Here is a 22,541-nt window from a genome sequence, read left to right as displayed (position 1 = left end):
TCTATTCTTGTTATATTTCTATCTTGCTTTTCATATTCTTGCCTAGCTTGTGTGTAGATATGAGTGATATACATGTTATTTGCATGAATGTTTGGTGCATGACTGCTATTCTTTTATGTGATGCATGTATTGTTTGTCTGTGTGGGACACACATCTATCCCTTTACCTCCAACTCCCTAGACTCGGTCGACCTTGTTTCACTTGATCTCATATTTGATATGAGACTTGTTACTTTGTTTGCTCTTCGACCGAGCTAGCGGTTAGGAGTAGAGTCTACCGACAGGCTATATCGATGTTTGGGAGCATTCTGGAGGAGGCTAACACGTTGATGCTGATTGGAATCCGATTTTTTAATACCTGTATAGCCCAGAGCTAGGTTTCATGGATATTTGTGTGATCAGTGTGTTTCTTTTTTCTACTTTAGCTTCATAGGATTTTCGGATGCACCCATACCGCTCATTGTGCATTTTAGTCAACTACTGAGTGTTGAGAGTTTTGAGAGGTTTCACCATAAGAAACCCCCTGGGATGTCGAGGTAGTGCATGTGTGGAGATGATGACCACCTTGCATGGAAACGCCCTGTCTCTTTGGGGGCGTGCAGAGGATTGCGTACCGTCGGAGGGTATGATGGCTTATGTTAGGGATCTTTTAAAGTTCACCCTTATCCTTTTAAAGTCGTCTTGACCTTGTAGGTTGAGTCGTAGATCCTTCAATTAGGACTTCCTCCCCTCACGTGGTGCATCTAAGGGCCTTTAGAGCCTTTTTGGTCATAGTTTGGATTCAGTATTCCCTCTTTTAGTTTCCAGTTGAGAGTGCACAAGATCAATACGGGTTTGAGTTACAGTCGGACAACCCTTCTACACTTTGATGCTTTGCTCATTCCAGTTCAGACTAACATTTCTTCCATGTTTTCACTATGCATACCATATCTCGTGCTTCATGCTCTTCGAGATTAGTTTGTCATTCTCAATGTGGATTTACCATCTTGGGTTAGAGTAGAGGGGAGCTTAGTTCGCTTTTCCGAGACATGGATCAACGGGTTGTTATAGTTGAAATTTATTGGATTAATTTGAAACTTGAATAATTATTTTGGACTCTACACATTTTTGGATATTTACATTTGTGCTATTTTTGTTTTTGCATGGACTCATTTTGCAATCTTGTTGGCTGAGTACGAATTGATGATATGTGGAGCTTGTTGTAAGTTTATTTGGATACATTTTATTCTCATTTTTATTTGGTTTTATTTTTATTAGTTCTTGTAAATATTCGTTCATATATATTTATTGAGTGTGTACAGAATTGAATACTGAACAAACTAGAAATTTTGTTTAAATGAAAGGAAGAATTCAGTGAATGTGTTTTGATAAAACAATAATTTTAAAATATTATTTTTAATTAAAGAACGTTTTTTTATTAAAAATAAAAATTCAGAAAAATGCATTTAGAAAAATCCAAAAAAATTGTTTTCAATAGAATTCGAAAAATTGTTTTGTTTAATAAAAATTGTCCAAAAATTATTTTGTAAATAAAGTTGTCCCCAAAAATTAATTTTCAATCAAATTGTCTAAAAATATTTTTTTAAATGAATTCTTTTTTCTTAATTAAAATGGGATTAAAAGTGTTTTTCAGAAATAGAGGATTTAAATCTTTGTTTTTCTTGTTAATTAAAATTTTTTTTGCAAATAAAGTTATGTCGTTTTAAATAATTTGTAAAAATCACTTTTTTTTAAATGAAAATGAATCAAAATACTTTTGTGAATAAAATTGTAAATTTTCATTATTTTCTAAAAAAAAAAACAAGTAAAATAATATTTGTTGCCAAATTAAAATTTCGTAATAAATTTTTTTTTATATATACAATAAGTACAAATAACCTTTTTTCGAAAATTAAATACAAATGAAATTGAATCAAATCATTAATTGAAAATAAATTGAAACTTTTTGTAAATAAATAAATTGGAATCATTAATTTAAAATCATTTTTTATAAAATCTTTTGAAATTTCTTGAAAACCATTTTTTTTAATACCCTTTTTTTTAGTTCAATAAATCATTTTTACACAATTCTCTTGTTATTCATTTCATGTATTCTTATAATTAGATTTCATGATTATTTTTGTGTATATTTATTTTCATCATGACTTGTATATTGATTATTTTTCTTGATATCCATAATTAACTAATTAATTGCCACAATTTCCTTGATTCATTTAGTAGAAGTCGTATGTATATGGTCTTAAAGGAGTACTACGGCTCACCACCGTACCTTCCAATTAGTAACCTGACTCCCGAACCCGACTTTGGTTTTCCCACAGACCTGTTTTTCTTTCAAGAGCCACACTTAGGGTTTTTCTTTCTTATTTTGATTTTCCCTTTTAAAAATAAATAAATAAATAAGTGGTGACTCCAAGTTTAAAAAAAAAAAAAATCAATTTTCACTAAACAAATAAAAAAGCGAGTCACGTCGTTGAGTGAGAACGCACATGAAAATGCGGGATCCACAGTATCTTTGAAGCTAAAATGTTTTAAATTTATTTTTAATATTTTTAAATATATTTTAAAAATAATTTTTATGCTTATAGCTTTACTTTTAATTATTATATATATTTGTATAATTATTTAAAATATGTCTCAAAAAACAACTGAAAATAATTAAAAGAAGTTATCTGAAAACACCCTATTTTTTGTTTTCTATCATATTTTTTGTTTTCTAAAAATAGAAAACAGAAATAAAAAAAAATAGAAAACAATTCTTTTCAATTTTTTTGTTCTAAAAAATAAAAAACAGTTTTTGATAACAGTTACCAAATGGGGCTGTAGGGTCTGTTTGGTTGCTGTTTTTAAAAAATTATCCTGAAAAATAGTTTTTAATAATAATTTTTAAGAATAGTTTTTAGTATTTTTAATATATATATATATATATATGTTTGAAAACTGAATTCTAAAAAATTGTTTTTGTTCTTAAAAAAAACATGTTTGGTTGAGTTAATAAAAAAGTTTTTAGAGTAAGTAAAACAAAAAACTTGAAAGTTATTTTTTAAAATTAAATATTTTCTTCGATTAATTTCATTTTATAAACATAAATAATTTTTATATTTACTCTTCATTAAAATTTAAAGAAATTGTATCAATTTTTAAAATCACTTACATCATTTTCAATTTTTTTTAATAATTATAAATAATGGAAACACATTATTTAAAATTGCGGTCTTGATCATTAACTATATTTTCCATGTCTCTGATATAGGGTGAAAGGCATAATATGCTAATTAAAAAGTTCAAAAACTTATAAAAATATCATTAAAAATAATTATAATTATATAATTTTAATCATTAAATTTATACCATATTATTAAATCTACTCATGATACAATATCATTAAATTCACATTATTTGGTAACATCATACTATTAACATATAAAATAATACATCATTACACATTTTTATTCAAATCATACTAGAATTTATATAATAGACTATATATATCACCATTACCATATAAATTTGAATTTATTCAATATTCATGCATGTAACATATATAAAATAACAAATTATTATTATATAAAATAATGTATCATCTGTTGCCTCTCCTCATTCCCCTGTTTGTAAACACCACAAGGGCATAGCCACAAACCCCAGATGCAAAGAGGAGATGGGCACACCAGTCACCCACACACAGCGAGAGAAAGGGGAAGGCATGATGCATTCATCTTCAATCCCCTCGTCGATAAGAGAAATCAAATCTCTCTAACCATAACGAAATGGTTGGAACCAAGGAATTATTCACAATTAATCAATTATTTGGATTTGTCCATTCTTCATCTTCATCTCATGGGTATTGAAAGTTTTCCTTTTTGAGAGAATCTCTGATTTTTCAGAGATTTTTCTTTGTTTTTCTAGAGTTTTTTTTTTTTCAAAGATTTTTCTATCTGTTTTGGTTGTTGGTGGAGCCATTCACAATGAAGACTGAGGGGTGACACACTTGAGAACACGAAGAACACTCTTAATGAAAACATAGAGAACGAGCTCCTTTTTGGGGTTGTTTGGTTGCTGTTTTCAAGAACTGTTTTCTGTTACTGAAAATAAAAAACATTGAAAACGTGTTTGGGAAAGGGGTGATTTTTGTTTTTGGTGTTTTCCGTGTTCTCAAGAGGCCTCTTTTCAAAGAACAAAAAAAAGTTGTTTTGGTTGTTTTCTTCACTGTTCAAGGTTGAGTTGTTCTCCGTGTTTTCTTCTACTGGTTTTTTGTGTTTCCCTACATGCGGCTTCTCCTTCAGCAACTAGAAATGGAGGATGAAGATGGCAGCCATGTTGGCTAACTATGGTGGTCTTGGCGTGAGTGAATGGTTATGGGTGTAAAAGGCATCAACGACCATGCGGTGCTTTGAAAGGCAAGGCCACAGGTGGATATGTCGTGAGCAACGGTGTGTGGTACGACGAGTCTGATTCTGAGATTCTCAAATCCCAATTTCAAACCATCAATCTTGTCCGCCATGAAGATTAAAAAAGAAGAACAACTATTCCCGATTAACCCAACCATTACCTCTTTCATCATCTATTAAGATGAGAGATTAAGGGATGAGGGCTCCCTTACCTCACTATAGTTGACGGACCGTGGGAGCTTTAATGTCAATGGATGGCGACTCATCATCGCCAACATCGGGACTGAACAAAATTCCTTCTCCAGCTCCAACGACCCTCGACTATGATTGGGATTTGGGGGAGAGCTTTGGGTTTGGGGTTTGGGGATTTGCTGGTGGCTATTAGGATGGGGGAGAACCATGTTTGGTAAACTTGTAATTTTATCCTTTATAATGCAACATCAAATTTAATATTTGGTAAAGTTATATTTGATAATTTATATATTATAAAAAAACTTGTAAATTTTATAATTTATATGCAACATCAAATTTAATATTTGGTAATTTATATGCAATATCATATTTAATAAATAATAACATGATTTTTATAAGATACATTTATATGATTATCAACTTTTGACATGTATTTATATGGTAAATAGATTATATTTACATTTGAATCATTTTTAATTTATTATATCATATAGTTTTTTTATCTTATAATATTTTAAATTATATTAAAAAATCAATAATTATTTTTAAATGATATAAAAATTATATTTATATTTGAATTATTTTTTACCTTATTTATCTATATCATATTCCATATTCATATTTATCTACTAAAAGTTAACAAAAATTATAATTGGTGTAAATAAATTTGAAAATAATTTTTTTAATTTTAATAAAATATAAATTTAAAAATGATTTATATGCTTACGAATATGAAGTTAATCGAAGAAAAAAAACCTTTGAATATGTTTTTTATTTTACTTGATCTAAAAAAAATATTATTAACTCAACCAAACATGTTTTTTTAAAAAAAAAAAACAAAAACAAAAACTGTTTTCAAATCCAATTCCCAAATACAATTTTGTTTCTGAAAACAACAAAAACTGTTTTTCATAACAGTTTTCAAATACAACGTCCAAGTTGAAGATGTTCTCTAAAAATAGAGGATTTGAAGAACACGAAGAACATCAAGAACAGAACGTCACTCAGGTTACTAAACATGTTCCCCAAAACTGTTTTATGTTCTCTGATAAATAAAAAAAATTGGGTTGTTCTCTGTGTTTTCATCAGGCTTGTTCTTCATCTTCTTCGTCTTCTCAAGGGCATCCCCTTCCTTGTGAAGGTCTCCACCACCACCACCAACACATTCATTGCAGAGAAAAACAACCAAGTGCATCATTTTTACTGCTTTCAAATCAAAATAAGAGAAAAATCTCTAAAAAAAAATAAAGAAAAAATCCTAAAAAACCTAAGAAAAATTCTTCGAAAATGCAGAAGAAAATCTCTAAAAATACAGAGAAAAAGAACTGATAAAAATATTTAGAAAATCATAAATTCTCTCAAAAGGAAAAGCTATCAAGACCCGTGAGATGAAGATGAAGATGGAAGAAACCCAAATAATTGACGAATTAAGTAAAATGCATTGTTCCAACGATGTCACTATGGTGCGAGACATTCGATTCCTCTCGTCAATCACAAGATCGATGAATCTCTTCTCTCTCTCTTTGCTTTTGGCATGGGTGACTGGGTGTGTTGTCTCCTCTTTGCAGCGCGTCTTGGGTATCTCTTTGCATATGATGATGGGTATGCCCAGGTAGTGTTTGGGCATCGGAAATGAGAAGCAAATTTGGCAATATTATTTTATTTAATAATAGTTTATTATTTTATTTATGTAATAAGAATATTGAATCGTATAAATTCTAATGAAATTGTAGGATTTGAATAAGATTGGGTAATATATTATTTTATATGGTAATGATGTATTATTTGATTATATGATATAAATTTAATAATTTAAATTTATTTAATTATAAATATTTTAATAATTTTAGTAATATTTTTATAATTTTTTTACTTTTTCGATTATCATATTTTGCGTTTCATCACGCTTGACACATTAAAATTGATATATCTGGAAACTCTTTTACTTAATGACCTATCTCAAAACCCTCTTACTTAATGACTAAGTTCACAATTTTGAATAATTTGCAATACCTTGAGAATGTCCTCACAAATACATCTCTATTAAAATTGAAAATAATGCAAATAATTTTAAAAATTGATACAATTGTGTTAAATGTTAATAAAGTGTAAATCTAAAAATTATTTTAATTAAAAAACACTCAATTTGAAAAAACAACTTCCAAACAAGTTTTGTATTTTACTTATTTTATAAAACTATTTTTATTAATTCAACCAAACATGGTTTTTTAGTTTTTAAGAACAAAAAACTGTTGTTTAGAATTCACCATCCAAACACAATTTTTTTTTTTTTTTTCTAAAAACACTAAAAGTTGTTTTAGAAAATTATTCTCAAAAGATGTTTTCTAGAACTGTTTTTGAAAACACTTTTCAAATGAACCCTTAGTCAGTAAGGTAGGAAATGGAGAGCAATCGTACTTTTTCAAGAAATTTTTAAGGAGTTTATTAAAAATAATTTCAAATTAATAATTTTAATTTCTTTATTTAAAAAAAGATTTCCATTATTTGCAACAAATTATATGATTGAATTTTATTTGTATTCAATTTTTATTTTTAAGAAAATTATTTGCACCTATTCTATCCAAAGAATTATTACAAAATTTCAATTTGGTAATAAAAAAATTATTTTTACTTACTTTTACTAGAAAAAAGTATGAATATTTACAAAAGTATTTCAATTTAATTTTTATTTATAAAGGAATTAATTTCTTTACAAACTTTGTTTATGAAAATAATTTCTACAACTTTAATTTGCAAAACTAATCCTATTCTCATTAAAAATAAATAAAAAATAAAAAATAAAACCTTTATTTATAAAATTACTTTTAATCCCATAATAATTCTAATTAAGGAAACACAATTTATTTAAAAATCACTTTTTGGGAAATTTTATTAAAAATTAACTTTTGGGACAATTTTTTTTTTACAAAACAATTTTTACTAAACGAATAAATTTTTGAACAATAGTTGCTAAAAACAATTTTTTTGAGTTTTATTAAAAAAAATTAGATTTTCCTAAAAGCATTTTTCTAAATTTTTATTTAAAAAAAATTCTTTTATTAAGAAGAATATTTTCTAAGGTATTATTTTTATTAAAACATAATTATTGAACCATTTCTTTTATTAAAGCTAATTTTCTAAGTTATTAACTATTCAATTCTAAATACACCCAACAAATATATACATAAGAACATTCACATGAACTAATAGAAATTAAACTAAATAGAAATAGGGAAATTAAATATGTACTCAAACAAATTTATAACAAGCTTAATGCCCCATTTACAGCCTTCATGAGTCTCATTTTCTTCCATGAAATTTGGTTCTCCATATGTTATAAATTCATGCTTAGCCAACATAATACCAATAGTGAAATGGGCTTATGCAAAACAAAAATGAGTCCAAAGTAAATATCCAAGAAATACACAAAGCTCAAAATAATTCAAGCCCAAATTCAATAAATTCAAAAGCAATCCTCAAATTGGTTCAATAAAATTTACTAATAAAAAAATATGCTCAAAGTTAGCAAATATAACCCGACAAAAGTATCCTACATGCTATAGGGCCTAGTCCAAAATCTTCATATTAATAACCAATATACAAGTCCAATTAGCCAAGACTGATTAGGTAAGCCCAAATGTAACAAATCAAAATAAATTCAATTAGGTTTAAATTTAATACTCCATAATCCAAACTTAATTTAATATATAAACTCCAAATTCATAATCAAAATTAAGCCCAATTTATGCTAACCTGAAATAACATCCAAAATATAGTTTAATTTAATAAATAAAAACCAAATGTAACAAAAATATACCACGATATTATCTCATGTCCAAATTAAATAATTTAAATGAGCAAAACTCATCTCAAATATCCTCTAACAAATTTCACCAACAACAAAAGGACTCAAATTTCATATTAATTAACATCCTCAAATCTCATAAACAATTACTATTAAAATCAAAGTAAGAAAATAAAATAAAGAAATGCATAAATAAACTTACACATTTTTGGAGACCATGGATGGAAGGTTGTTGCTAAAGGGTGGCGGGGGAGTTGAGAGGAGAAAGAAATAAAAATAAAAAGTTTTCTTAATACCATGTTGGGTAAAGTCAAAGAGTATCACCAAATGAAAGGAGTCATTTCCAACTGGCAACCAAATTACATTCACACCAAGTAGTATTAATAGTTTTCTTAATCTGTGGCACAACACAAAGAGTATTTCTTGAAGGCTTGTTTTTCTTCAATCAAACTCATCCCTCCATCTGTCTAGCAGTGATTCTGAAAATGAAGAAACCTATTCATTGAACTTTTAGTGAAAGAAAAACAATAGCAGCAGTTGGGTCTTAAGCCAACATCATGCTTTGATTTTCATTTAGTGCTTCCTTTAATTGAGTAGGAAGGTACCTACTGATAGGCTGATACACACCCAAAAAGAACAGGTTTCAAGAATAAAATTCTATTAGGGAATTATAAAAATATGAAAAATAGTTTTCCCGATCTATTGATATGAAAGTATAGTACATATATACATAATACAAAAAAAAATTTAAGACATTTTTCATATTTTGAATGGTTTCTCAAAACACTTTACAAAAGAATCATGGTGTCAAGGAACAAGTTATGGGAATTTAAGTGATGCCTTTGGATACTTAGATGACACCTTCATTGATTAAGGTGAAAAAAATTGAAATAGCATAGGATCACATGTTAACATTTAAGCATGTATTTAATAGCAAAAATTTAACCGGTTACCTTGGTTTATGCCATGGGAAGCTATTTCTTCTCCCTCTGATATCTAATAAGCTGCTTTCCGGGTGCGTGATAGTCCGAGAATTAGGGATCAATGAGCTCTTCTCTTGCCTCCCAAAATTCAGCCCAAGTGCAAATGTGTGTGTGTTTGCCGAGAGTGCTCTCCAAGAAAAGAAAAAGGATAATCTCCAAATGCACACACACACATATATATATATATATATATATATATATATATATTACACATTACACATTTTATTTGGACGACTTGACTTAATGGGCCAGTCAAATGAATTAGGGTGAGCCCATAAAAAATCAAGCAACAATATGTGTCCAGTCCCATTATGGACCACAATGCAAAAAAATAAATTAACACTGATTTATGATATTATCAAATTGATTATGTAAGTCCACACATAAAAATTCCATCAAAAGGATCTTAAAGATTCATTGTTTCCATTGGTAGGGGTTCTTGGATGAATCTTCTTTTTGCCTATGAAAGTACTTAGATGATAAGCTTTATTGGTGGTAGTACTTAAGACAATATTCTTCTCTCTTAATAGGGAGCTTGGTGATTAATACTCTTCATTAGTATGGATTCTTAGACAACAATCCCTCATTAGTTAAGGTGCCTAAACATGTCCTTCTTATTGTTGTAGAAGAACTAGGATATAGCCCTTGTTTATAGGAGAGACTTGAGGAATAAGCACAGCCTCTCAACGAGAGGTCATAGGCATGACCCTCTCATCAACGGGGTGGCATGGCAATGAGATTTGAGTATCACTCTCATCACGAGGAGGCTTAGGTAATATCCTATGTTAGTAAGAGGGCTTGGGTTTCTTTTTCCGATGGAACAACTTGGGTGTTTGCTCCTCCGTGATGAAGGTTTTTCAATGGTATCCCCTTTTTTGAAGACACGTAGGAAATACCCTCCATAGGAAACTTAGAGAACAATTTCTCTTCTCTAGGAAGATCCTAAAAATTGAGGTAAACACATGGGTGTTTGATAAAATTTAATACTTCACTTTAAGTTAATTTGTTTTTAAGTTGTTGGCTTAAAACTTAGTATTTATTTTTTACTTTAAATATTGAAGTTGTTTAATAAAACAAACTTAAATTTTATTCTAAATAATTAAATTAATATATTTACTCTCATTAATTTTAACTAATATTTGTATTTTCGTTAATTTTAGATAATAAATTTATGTTTTATACATTCATATTTAAAGTATTATAAAAATAAGAGACCACTACAAAAATACTTATCATTAAAAAAGTTGTAAATGTAAAGTTATAATCATAAATTATATTTTCACTAATCACTTGTAAATAAGGTAAAAGAGATTTAAGATTAAAAATATATTAACAATATTGACTTAATTACTTAGAGTTATTTTTTTTACTTTAAATAATGATATTAAGTTATTTTATCAAATATGTTTAATCTACTTCATGACTTAAATTAAGTCGTTAAGTCATTAAGTAGATTTACCAAACATCGGTTACATGAAATTACTTTTATTATGACTTCAAGTCTCTCAAGGATTATGTTCTCTCTTAATAGGGTTTCAATTAAGGGGAATTTATGTAACCATACACCAAGGGGCAAAATTTTGCCTTTTGGAAACTTAACTTTTTACTTTTCAAATTCAATGGATTTTGTGAAAAATAAACCACTTTTCATACACTGTAATAGTGATATTGAGGACCCTTCCAAAAATACCCTCATACACTTTGACATAATCAATTACTCAGCAAAGTCATGTTCCACTTAAACCAGTGACATGGCTCATATGACATGTAGACACTCCACGTGGCAATATTTTTTAAAAAATATTTACTAAAATATAATAGTGAGATTTACCCGAAATCATTTCTTCTGTGTTGAATCAAAACCCTAAATACCTTCTTCTCTCTTTGAACCAAACCCCCCAAATCCCTTCTTCTCTCTTGAATCAAACCCTAACTCCAAAAACCCATATTTTTTCACTTTCTTTCACAGCCACAATTCGCGAGGGGAGCTTGCAATGAAAATAGAGAGAGGTGGTCCGAGCTAAGAGGAGCTTTCCCAGGTACGAATGTAATGGATTTATGAGTTAATTTGGGTTGGTATTGATGCTTGTTGAGATCTTTGACAAAAAATTGGGTAATTTTTTAAAAATATCACACACGCACACAGATCCACAATTTGAGGGCAAAAGTTGTGGTTTTCAACATGGCTCAAAAATCATGGATTTAAGGTTTGTAGAATTTAAATCCAATGGCACAAAAGCAATCAATTTAAAGAAATAGTGTATTTGAACTCCACTTACCAGTCCAGCCCACCGCACACGCACACAGATTCACAATTTGAGGGCAAAGGTTGTGGTTTTCAGCGTGGCTCAAAAATCGTGGATTTAGGGTTTGTAGAATTTAAATCCAATGGCACAAAAACAAATAAAACCTTAGAACAGATCCAGAAAACACAGGGAGCAACAAAATAAAAGCATTTTTTTTTTTTTTGGTTTTCCTTGGGAGTTTTGATGGATTTCTCTCGGAAATCAAACGAGGATGAATTTTCCCGAAAATCGAATGGGGGATGGATTTTCTTGGGAAGCAAATTGGGGTTGAAATAAATATTAATAACATGATTAGATTAGTACCTGCGAGGATTGAGAGTGGCAGAGGAAAATAAGGCATGATGCTTGCCTGGAGAAGAATTCAACAAAGGGGCACTCGTGGTGGCCGTCTTTTGTTTGTTTTTTAGATATAGTATAGAAATAAAAAGGAAACAAATCATAAGAACAATATTATAAATCAAAATTATTAATTATTAATTATAAATAATTATTAATTATCCATCTTTATTTTGGTTAAATCAAAATTTCAGTTTTTATCAGTAATATTTTATAAATTAAAATTAATTTGATAAGATAAATTATTAATAATATTAATTATTTAAATAAATTAATGTTAATAGAAAATTTTGTTACCATATATTTTTAATACAAATGTAGAAAATTTTTAAATGGTAGGTTACTCTTTTCTTTCAGCAGTTTTGTAACTTCATTAATTTTGTAAACATTGGTCTTGTTGTTGTTTGATGGATATTGTAGTTTAAAATGTGAAATGGTCTCTAGTTGTTTATGTAGATTTGTTTCAATTATGACAATTCATCTTGATAGCGCTAACTTCATGGGTCATATGAAGTGAATTGTAGGATTACGTACCTTTTAGTGAAACAGAGGTTTGAGGACTATGATTTTTATTGAATTGGATTTTGATATGTCATATTTTCTTTTATAGCTATTTTTGTAACCATATCAATGTTGGGGCCACCGATCTTGTTGTTTGTTGAATAAAGTAGTTTAAAACAATATGGCTTTTATTTATCAATATAAAAAATATTATATTTTAATTTACAAAAAAATCAAAAATTACATGAACTGTTATATATATACATTATATATATATATATATATATATATATATATATATATATATATATATACAAAAACTAACCTCCTCAATTCTGGAGCTTATCCGTTACAAGAACTTTTTTTCTCAAAACTGATTGGTTGACAAAGAAAATTCCAATATTATCTTCATTTATTTAAAATGCATGCACTTTTTAATTTATGATTTAATTATTCCCAAAAATAGCCCTTTACTTGTCATGTCATCCTAATCCATTGACAATTAGAATCCTTTGTATAAATATTTCCATTCTTTTTAGATATTTTGTTATTATTATTACTTTATTATTTTATTATTTGGGAATTTGGGAATTTTTTTTCTCTAGAAACATTATAAAGTAAGAATTTGAAAAAAAAAACAGAATTTATTATAGTATTAATAAGTTAAAAATAGATTCGTATTCTTGATAATAAATAAACAATAATAAATTTCTATTTATTATATAATATTAATAATTGTTTAATATAATAATGAATAAAATTTGTTATTAGAGTTTTTGAATAATAAATTTGTTATAATATTAAAATAATTATATATTACGAAGTTTATTCTTTATTATTTAATAAACAATCTTATTACTTTTTGAATTGGTAATTATGATTAAATAGGATTTGTTTGACAATATTTCCTAAACTTTTAGAAAACTAAAATAAGAATCCTATAAGGTGTTTGTTTCTAGAGGAAAAAAAATCTTAAATAATAAAATAATAAAATAAAATAAAAATCTAAAATAATAAGGAAACATTTATATGGAGTGTAGTTGTCAATAATCTTAAATTATTATTATTATTATTATTATTATTATTATTATTATTATTATTATTATTATTATTATTATTATTATTATTATTATTATTATTATTATTACTTTATTATTTTATTATTTTATTATTTGGGAATTTTTTTTCTCTAGAAACATTATAAAGTAATAATTTGAAAAAAAAAAATAGAATTTATTATAGTATTAATAAGTTAAAAATAGATTCATATTCTTGATAATAAATAAACCAATAATAAATTTCTATGTATTATATAATATTAATAATTGTTTAATATAATAATGAATAAAATTTGTTATTAGAGTTTTTCAATAATAAATTTGTTATAATATTAAAATAATTATATATTACGAAGTTTATTCTTTATTATTTAATAAACAATCTTATTACTTTTTGAATTGGTAATTATGATTAAATATGATTTGTTTGACAATATTTCCTAAACTTTTAGAAAACTAAAATAAGAATCCTATAAGGTGTTTGTTTCTAAAGGAAAAAAAAACTTAAATAATAAAATAATAAAATAAAATAAAAATCTAAAATAATAAGGAAACATTTATATGGAGGAGTGTAGTTGTCAATAATCTTAAATTATTATTATTATTATTATTATTATTATTATTACTTTATTATTTGGGAATTTTTTTTCTCTAGAAGCATTATAAAGTAATAATTTGAAAACAAAAATAGAATTTATTATAGTATTAATAAGTTAAAAATAAATTCATATTCTTGATAATAAATAAACCAATAATAAATTTCTATTTATTATATAATATTAATAATTGTTTAATATAATAATGAATAAAATTTGTTATTAGAGTTTTTCAATAATAAATTTGTTATAATATTAAAATAATTATATATTACGAAGTTTATTCTTTATTATTTAATAAACAATCTTATTACTTTTTGAATTGGTAATTATGATTAAATATGATTTGTTCAAAAAACACTTTTAATCTTATTACTAAGTACAACTATTTTTGTAATATTTAAAAATACAAAATTTTGAAATTAAATAAAAGTAAACGGATAAATAAAAAAAATTATCAATGAGCTAAATAAAAAAAGTAGTTAAAAAATTAAGATAATAAAAAATAAATTAAAATTTGAACAATTAAATTTTTTTTAAATATTTAGAAAAAATCTATAATTTTGAATCAACAAGGAATCATTTCCAACGTTTATTTCATATGAACATCAAGGGCCAACCTTTTCAACTATCAGTATGCCTCCATTTGCCTTATTGCCCAACCCACACCTCAACTCTAGTCATTCTAAAGGCATGCCTCTGACAGAGAGTCATGACTTTCTTTTTCCTACTGCAAATAGCTTAACAAAAAGAAGTTTTTCACCCACATTTATGTGTCTTCCATCAAGGTTTTGCTCTTAGGTTGACTACTGTACATAGCCTACCAATATAATAGTTTTAGCAATAGGCATGCCCCTAAAATCAAGGGTGTGCCCCTACTTTGCATACTGCATATAGAATTTCCCAATAAAGTTATCATACCCATGGGCATACCTATGCAACCAAGGGTGCACCCCTGCTTTGCCTTCTGCATGTAGCATAGTTATATAATATCATTAACACATAGGCATGCCTTTCAAATGGAAGGTGCGCCCCTAGATTGCCTTCTGCACATAACATACTAAACTAATGTTCGAATGCCTTCCCATGGTGTTAATGGTTCAACCTCCCTTTTACAGACACCTCACATAACACGAAACCAATTTTAAAGATGAAAAACGATAGGGGGTCCTATGATCTAACAGGCACAACCTTATTTTGGCTATTGCCCATTTCACACAAAACTAAATAATATGCTTAAGGGTCATCAGCCAAAAAGCAGCAACCCCTACATGTAAAGGTTGGCCACGATTATGCCCACTAGTTAACAATCTCGTTTTTTTGCCAAGGACACCATATGAATCTATGTCACTTCAATGCCATCTTTGAACAATAATGACCAAGGTACATATTTTGCTATTACAATTTCATTATCATGTAACATATCCCATAATATTGAAGAACAACATACAATCACAATATATGTACACCAAACACTTCAAATCCAATAAATTACTCATTGCTTATAATCAAGGAAACAACAACGAAGATTAGCAAACTATTTCATACTAATATAAAGTCGATCTTACATTATGAAGTTTAATAAAAAAAAACTTACAACAATGGGTTGTTACATGTCGCACGATTATGCCCAGGCTGATTACAACGAGAACAATGAACTGTTTTTTTTTACATGAATTGAGACTCGATTCGACGTTTCCTAGGTCTTCCAGGAGGTCGCTTTGTGGTTGGAGGATTAAGAAAAGGATAAGTATGACCCAAGGCATCACGAACGGTTCCATCTTCATCAATCATTGGCATGTCATGCGTTACCAAAATACGCATGCTTCCATAGTATATCTTCTCTTGCAAATTGTACTTATACCAATCATCAACATAATCAGATACATCAAACCCCATTCGTCGTATAGCTGCACAAGCATGATCACATGGGATTCTAAACATTTGTCATGCTTTACATGTGCAAGTTCGCTCCATTAAGTCCACTTCCAGGAATGCTTTTCCATTGGATACTTTCATCGAACTACCTAAGTGTAAATAAGTGATATAATTTTCACATTTTCCAATGTTCAATGCAATACTTTCTTCTGTTTTAGGACCAATACACCCATTCCATTTTACAAGTCCATTTTTATGCTCGACTAAAAGAGATCCTAACTTATCCATATGCTCGATGAAGAAAACACAAATGTTATGGTGTCGTTCATGTCTTAACCAAGAATTGAAAGACTCAGCCAAATTACTTGTCATCTTATCCCAACGCATCTTCTTAAATTTAGAGATTGCCTAATGTTGAGGGTTATTTTCTTCAACCCACTTCGCCAAATCATGATTAAATATCCTTAAAGTATCCATTGCAACCTCATAATCACAATCTAACCTAGCATAGGCGATAGAATCAAGCATTTGCAAAGCATTTTCCCTTCATTTCCTCCCTTTAGTGTTTAGCTTTGTTAGAAAGCTACTGAAGTTTTCTTTAATGTGACGATAGCAATGTGCATGGTTTTCACTACCAAATACCTCTGAAACACTACGGATAATCCTTTGGTGCCTATCAGATATTATTATAACATCTCTTTCACCTATGACCATCTTCAATTTCTCTAAAAACCAAAGCCAATCCTCGTAATTCTTAGAGCTAAATAAGCCATAAGCAAGTGGAAACATGCCATCGTCAGCATCATAGGAAGAAGCTGAAAATAAAGCACCCTTGTATGGCCCACTCATGTGGGATGAATCTATTGATATAATAAGCCGACATCCCAATTGAAACCCATGTATTGACACTGAAAGGGCAACAAACAATTGCATAAAATGACCATCATCTGAACATCTATATTCAGCAATCGTCCCTGGATTTGTTTCAATAAGCCTTGTACATAACCAAGGTAACAACTTATATGAACATTACGGCACACCATGAATTCGTTCTTTAGCCTTCTCTTTCAAGTTCCATGCTTGACAATAATTCAATTGCATTCCGTATTGTCGACGAAAGTCTTTACATATTTGACGGGGTAAGTAATCTAGATTTGAACGAATAACATCATCAATCATAGCTGTGGCTCGATTACAACGAACTACTAGTTCGGAAATTGACACATCTTCTAAAGAGTGGTTATGTTCATTTCTAAATGTATGCACTTGAACTATTTTTGTTCTCCCAACAGCACGAGCAGTTACTTTCCAAGGGCATCCTTCAATAACATATATTACAGTCATATGCTTAAGACAATTCCTCTTAAACTTATATCTAAAACGGCCTCCTACTGACATGAGATATATTGCATCTCAAAATTCATTTGCATTTGAGAAGGTATGCCCACTACCCAATATTGCACTCTCAAAACGGCTTGACTCTAGTGGACCAACATGTGATTTAGCACATCTTTGATGAAATCCTCGTGATTGCATTCTAATATCAACATCTCTTGTTGAATATGGGACCGGTGAGTTAGACCCTACGATTGTTTCGTTCAAGCTGCATTATAACATCTAATGAATAAACATAAATATTACAAAATAAATAAATACATGGAATCGTTTAAGATTATATATATTTTTTATATAACTTACCCTTGTCCTCCATTCTCAATCGTTTCATCGTCTTCAACTGTTGATGCTAAACATATATATACACGTGCACATCGGTCACTAAATTGAAACATGTTTGTCAAGTCTTCATCATTTTTAAATGTGACAAACATGTTTCAATGGTTGAAGTGCATATAAATCAAACGGGAGAGTATATGAAAATGTTGGTCCCACTATATTGATGTTCATTTTCCCACAAATCCTTAAAACTAAATCATTATATGTCATTGATCGTTCTAAACTTAGACCCTCTCGTCTCCCACCCATATATTCCACATTGCCATGTTCATCCCTTACTAACTCTCCTCCAATGTGCAGATAACAATAAATTGTATTATTTGGATCCATTTAAATGCTACTCGATCATGTGCAGCCCCTGTTTAGAAGCATGAACCTTTAGTCAAGCTGAAACAATTAACTAATTTCTTAATAACACTGCATAAACCAACTTACTTATAACAAAACTGATTATCATGCCTATGACCATCATATATTAATACATCATTTATCTTTGAAACTTTACAAACGAGCTTCATTTATATTTCATAGTTTACAATTAATGGTGTAAATATAGACATGCATAGTGTATACTTAACATTAAGCAATGCAATTATTCTATTTTACTTCGTAGTAATTTGCTATGTTATATAAGTTAGGGAGTGAACCTCTCAATTCATGGGCTAACCATTATTTTGGTAACTCTTCAAGCCAAATTGTGCTAATTTCACTCTCTTCAGGCCACCCCCTCAAACAATGGGTCGACCTTTATTTTGCCCACTGCCCAAATTTAACCATAACAATGTTACAACCAAGGGTCGACCTCCAAACAATTGGGTCAGCCCTTATTTTGCCTATTGCCCAACTTAAACCACAATAATGTTTACAACCAAGGGCCAACCTCCAAAAAAATGGGTCAACCTTTATTTTGCCCACTGCCCAAATTAAACCACAACAATGTTTACAACCAAGGGCCGACCTCCAAACAAATGGGTCAGCCTTTATTTTGCCTACTATCCAGATTAAACCACAACAATATTTACAACTAAGGGCCTACCTCCAAATAAATGGGTCAGCCTTTAATTCACTTACTGCAACCTCTTACGAAAATAATAATTTCATCTAAATGTCATTAACTGAATTACGACCAACCCCTTCATCTAAGGGTAGACCCTTACTATGACCACTACACACATAAACAAAACAAATTTCATATTTGTGGTTGTGACCATCAATTTTGAACCTAAGGCTCCAATACTATTTTCCCTAATTCCCACATTAATTCATGTCCGCTTTACTAAATTTGTTTTATTTTCTTCTTCAATTCAATCCTTATTCATTACAAATTCAAAACTTTTATTAAAAAATTTATTCAAACTTTAATCCCAATCATTTTTAAAATGTATACTCATCTACTCATGACTAAACATAAATTCTTTTCCCATGCATTAGATTCACCAATTAACAACTATAAAAGATCACTCAAATTACTCATTTTGGAATCCCAGATAAACAACATTAAACAACAAAACATTTCGAATCCCATATAAACAACATTAAACAACAAATTGTTTGAACATTCCTAAAAATTGTATTCCCTTCACATGCAATAGTCATATTTTTCTTCTCTTTTCCGTATTCTTCCCAACAACCACATACAACACAAACACAACAATTCAGAAATAAAACAAAATCAATATAGCTTATCACCATCTCATTTTCCCATCAGTTATCAAAATTTAAGTCATATTTCATTTCAAATAAACTCTAAATAAATTAAAATATAAATTTAGATACAATATTAATGGACATTGAACATGTAGAAATATGCAATGTAATCAAGTTTAAATCACAAAATTGCACAAATCACATAACTATGACATTATTCAAATCTCAAAGAATCAAAATAACAAATCAAAATATAAAGTTATTACAAAATTTAATAACATATATATATATATATATATATATATATATATATATATATATATCACCTGGAAAAACCCTTGCTTTAAAAGTTAAATGCAACTACAATATTTTTATTCTTCATTATCTCGTTCTCTCAATTGCTTTCTTTCTCCTTTTTTGATGTAAAAGCAAAATAGGAAGTACAACCAGGAGAAAAATGATTGTCACTCCTGAAATAAGAAGAAGGAAATGGGTTTTTTTTGTCTACCTGGCCTTTGTTAAGGGGTTCGCACTTGGACTTTTGTTTTTAGATTGATGTTTGGTGGGAAAATGAAGATGTCGTCTTCCTTATGGTGATGGAGGAGAAACAAAATAAGAGATCAAGTTTGGAGGTTCGTTTGGGGTTGATGGGTTATCACAATTTGAGAACCTACCAGATTTTTTATGGATCCTTTCGCCTTGTGATGGGTTGTGCCTGTGAACGAATAAGAAAGAACATGGGTTTTTGGTGTTAGGGTTTGGTAAAAGAAAGAAGAAGATATTTGGGGGTAAATATTGTTTAAAACATCAATCCATGTGGAATGTCTAGCTGGCTGATGACATGTAACTGAGTCATGTCATTGGCTTAAGTGGACAACAAGCAACTTATCCAACTAGGAGAGATGTCAAACTATAGGAGGGTATTTTTGGAAGGGTCTCAACATCACTATTATAGTGTATGAAAGGTTGTTTATTTTCCACAAAATCCATTGAATTTGAAAAGTAAAAAGTTAAGTTTCCAAAAGGCAAAATTTTGCCCCTTGGTGTATGGTTACATAAATTCCCCTTCAATTAATCTAGTCCTTGCGAGAGTTAAAAGTAACATCCTTAGATGTGTTTAAAAATAAACAAACTTTCCTCCGCTTGTTAGACTTATTTTGGAATGATTCTTAAGGATATATTTGATTCACAGGAATTACTAAGGAAAAAAATTACAAAAAAAAAACATTTTTTTCACATTCGATTATCTTATAAAAAATAGCAAAAAAAAATTAAATATAATTAAAACTAGTTAGAAACGTAAACATTTTCAAATTTTTTAATATTATATGGATAATTTAAAATAGGTCAAATAAGTATAAAGTAGTAAATAAAAATAATTTATTGACTTTAAATTTATTTTTTATTTTCCTTTACTTTTTTTCTTTCTATTTTTTCTTACTATTTTCTTTCATTTACATTTTCCCTCAAATTTTTCTCAAACCCAACATAACCTAATGGATTAGATTAATTGTTTCTTGGGAAAAGTGTGTTTTCATACTGTCATATGAGAAAAATTACAAAACAGGAACTCGAGTTTATAAAATACAAATTTCAAGTAGTTATCTAAAAATAATTAACATTTCATGTACTGTTTTTATCAAATGCACTACCTTTTAATAATATAGATATTACCTTTGATCGGTGAGTATATATAACTATTTTTACATGAGTATATGAAAACTCATTTTTTCCTTGTATGTTAATACTTGGAATTACTATTCATAGAAACAAAAGTGAGATATTGGAAAATAGTGTAAAAATCACTTTTTAAATCTAGAAAATCACGTATAAATTTTATACTAACCCTTGATGGGGGCTTCTTCCAAAAATCAATTTTCCCTCTTATTTTCAAAACACTTTTCAATATCAAAACAATAAAAAATAATACTGATATATTTATTTATGAAACATAGCTAAATACTTTTAAGCTAAATTAAAAGGATGGCAAATTAGCCAAGGCCCTAAACCCAACTTAATTTTTGGACTTGAAAATTTAAATTTACTCTATTAAGTGTATATATGTGAACACATATAAAAAAAATTATTAAGGTGCTTTTTATTTTTTTAAACTTTTTTATGAAAGTAATTTGCTTTTAAGTTTTAGATTTTCTTTTGTTAGCTTATTACTTATTTCTTAAATTTTTTAACTAAAAGAAAAAACTCAAAATATTGTGTTTTTCTTAATGATAAAAGTAATATAGTGGTTTTTTTTTACTTCGTAATACTTAATAATAGTAAAATATTAAAGAAACAAATAATTCAATACTTAACACTATTAAGTGTTATATAGGGTATTTGTTTTTGGTATTTTTTTCATGACTTATTATAACTTTTTGGCTAAATAGAAAAAATCAAAATATTTGACCTTTTCTAGATGAAAAAAGTAACATGTTAGTTTTTTTTTTACATTTTAATGTTTAACAGAATAAAATATTACAAAAATAAATAACTTAATATTTAACACTATTAAGTACTATTTAGTTTTAATTTCTATTTAAAATTAAGTGGAAAAAAAACACCACCTTTTTAAGTGCTATTTAGAATTAAATAAAAAAACAAACAAATTAAATTTGAAGTGTCAAACAATTCAACTATTAGCATTGTCAACTACTACTACAATTATTATTATTATTATTACTATTATATCAAACCTACTACAAATATTGTTGTTACTAGTACTAATAATAATAATTACTATTATTATTATTGATATTGTTGCAGTTGTTGTAATTATTATTATTTTACAATAATAAGTTGATTGTAACATAATTTATTGTGATTAATAATTTAAAGGGTTGTTTGATACGTGGAAATAGACATCTCATTTCTTTCCTTCCACATTTTCATGTTTGAATAAATTTATGAAGATAAGAATGAAATAAAAAATGATTCCGACAAAAATCAAATCTCACTTATAAGTGGAATTTCAATTCATTCATCTCATAAGAAAATATAAAATAGTTTAAAATTACTATTTTACCCTTATATTTCATTCATTTTGCCCTGATGTCTTTTCATCCCATAATAAGTCTATTTTGTTTAGTCTTATTATCTAGTAACAAAAAAAAAGTTTCATAAA

Source organism: Vitis vinifera, chromosome 5, assembly GCF_030704535.1.
Source record: "Vitis vinifera cultivar Pinot Noir 40024 chromosome 5, ASM3070453v1".
In the NCBI taxonomy this organism is placed as follows: Eukaryota; Viridiplantae; Streptophyta; class Magnoliopsida; order Vitales; family Vitaceae; genus Vitis; species Vitis vinifera.
This window is presented reverse-complemented; position numbering follows the sequence as displayed.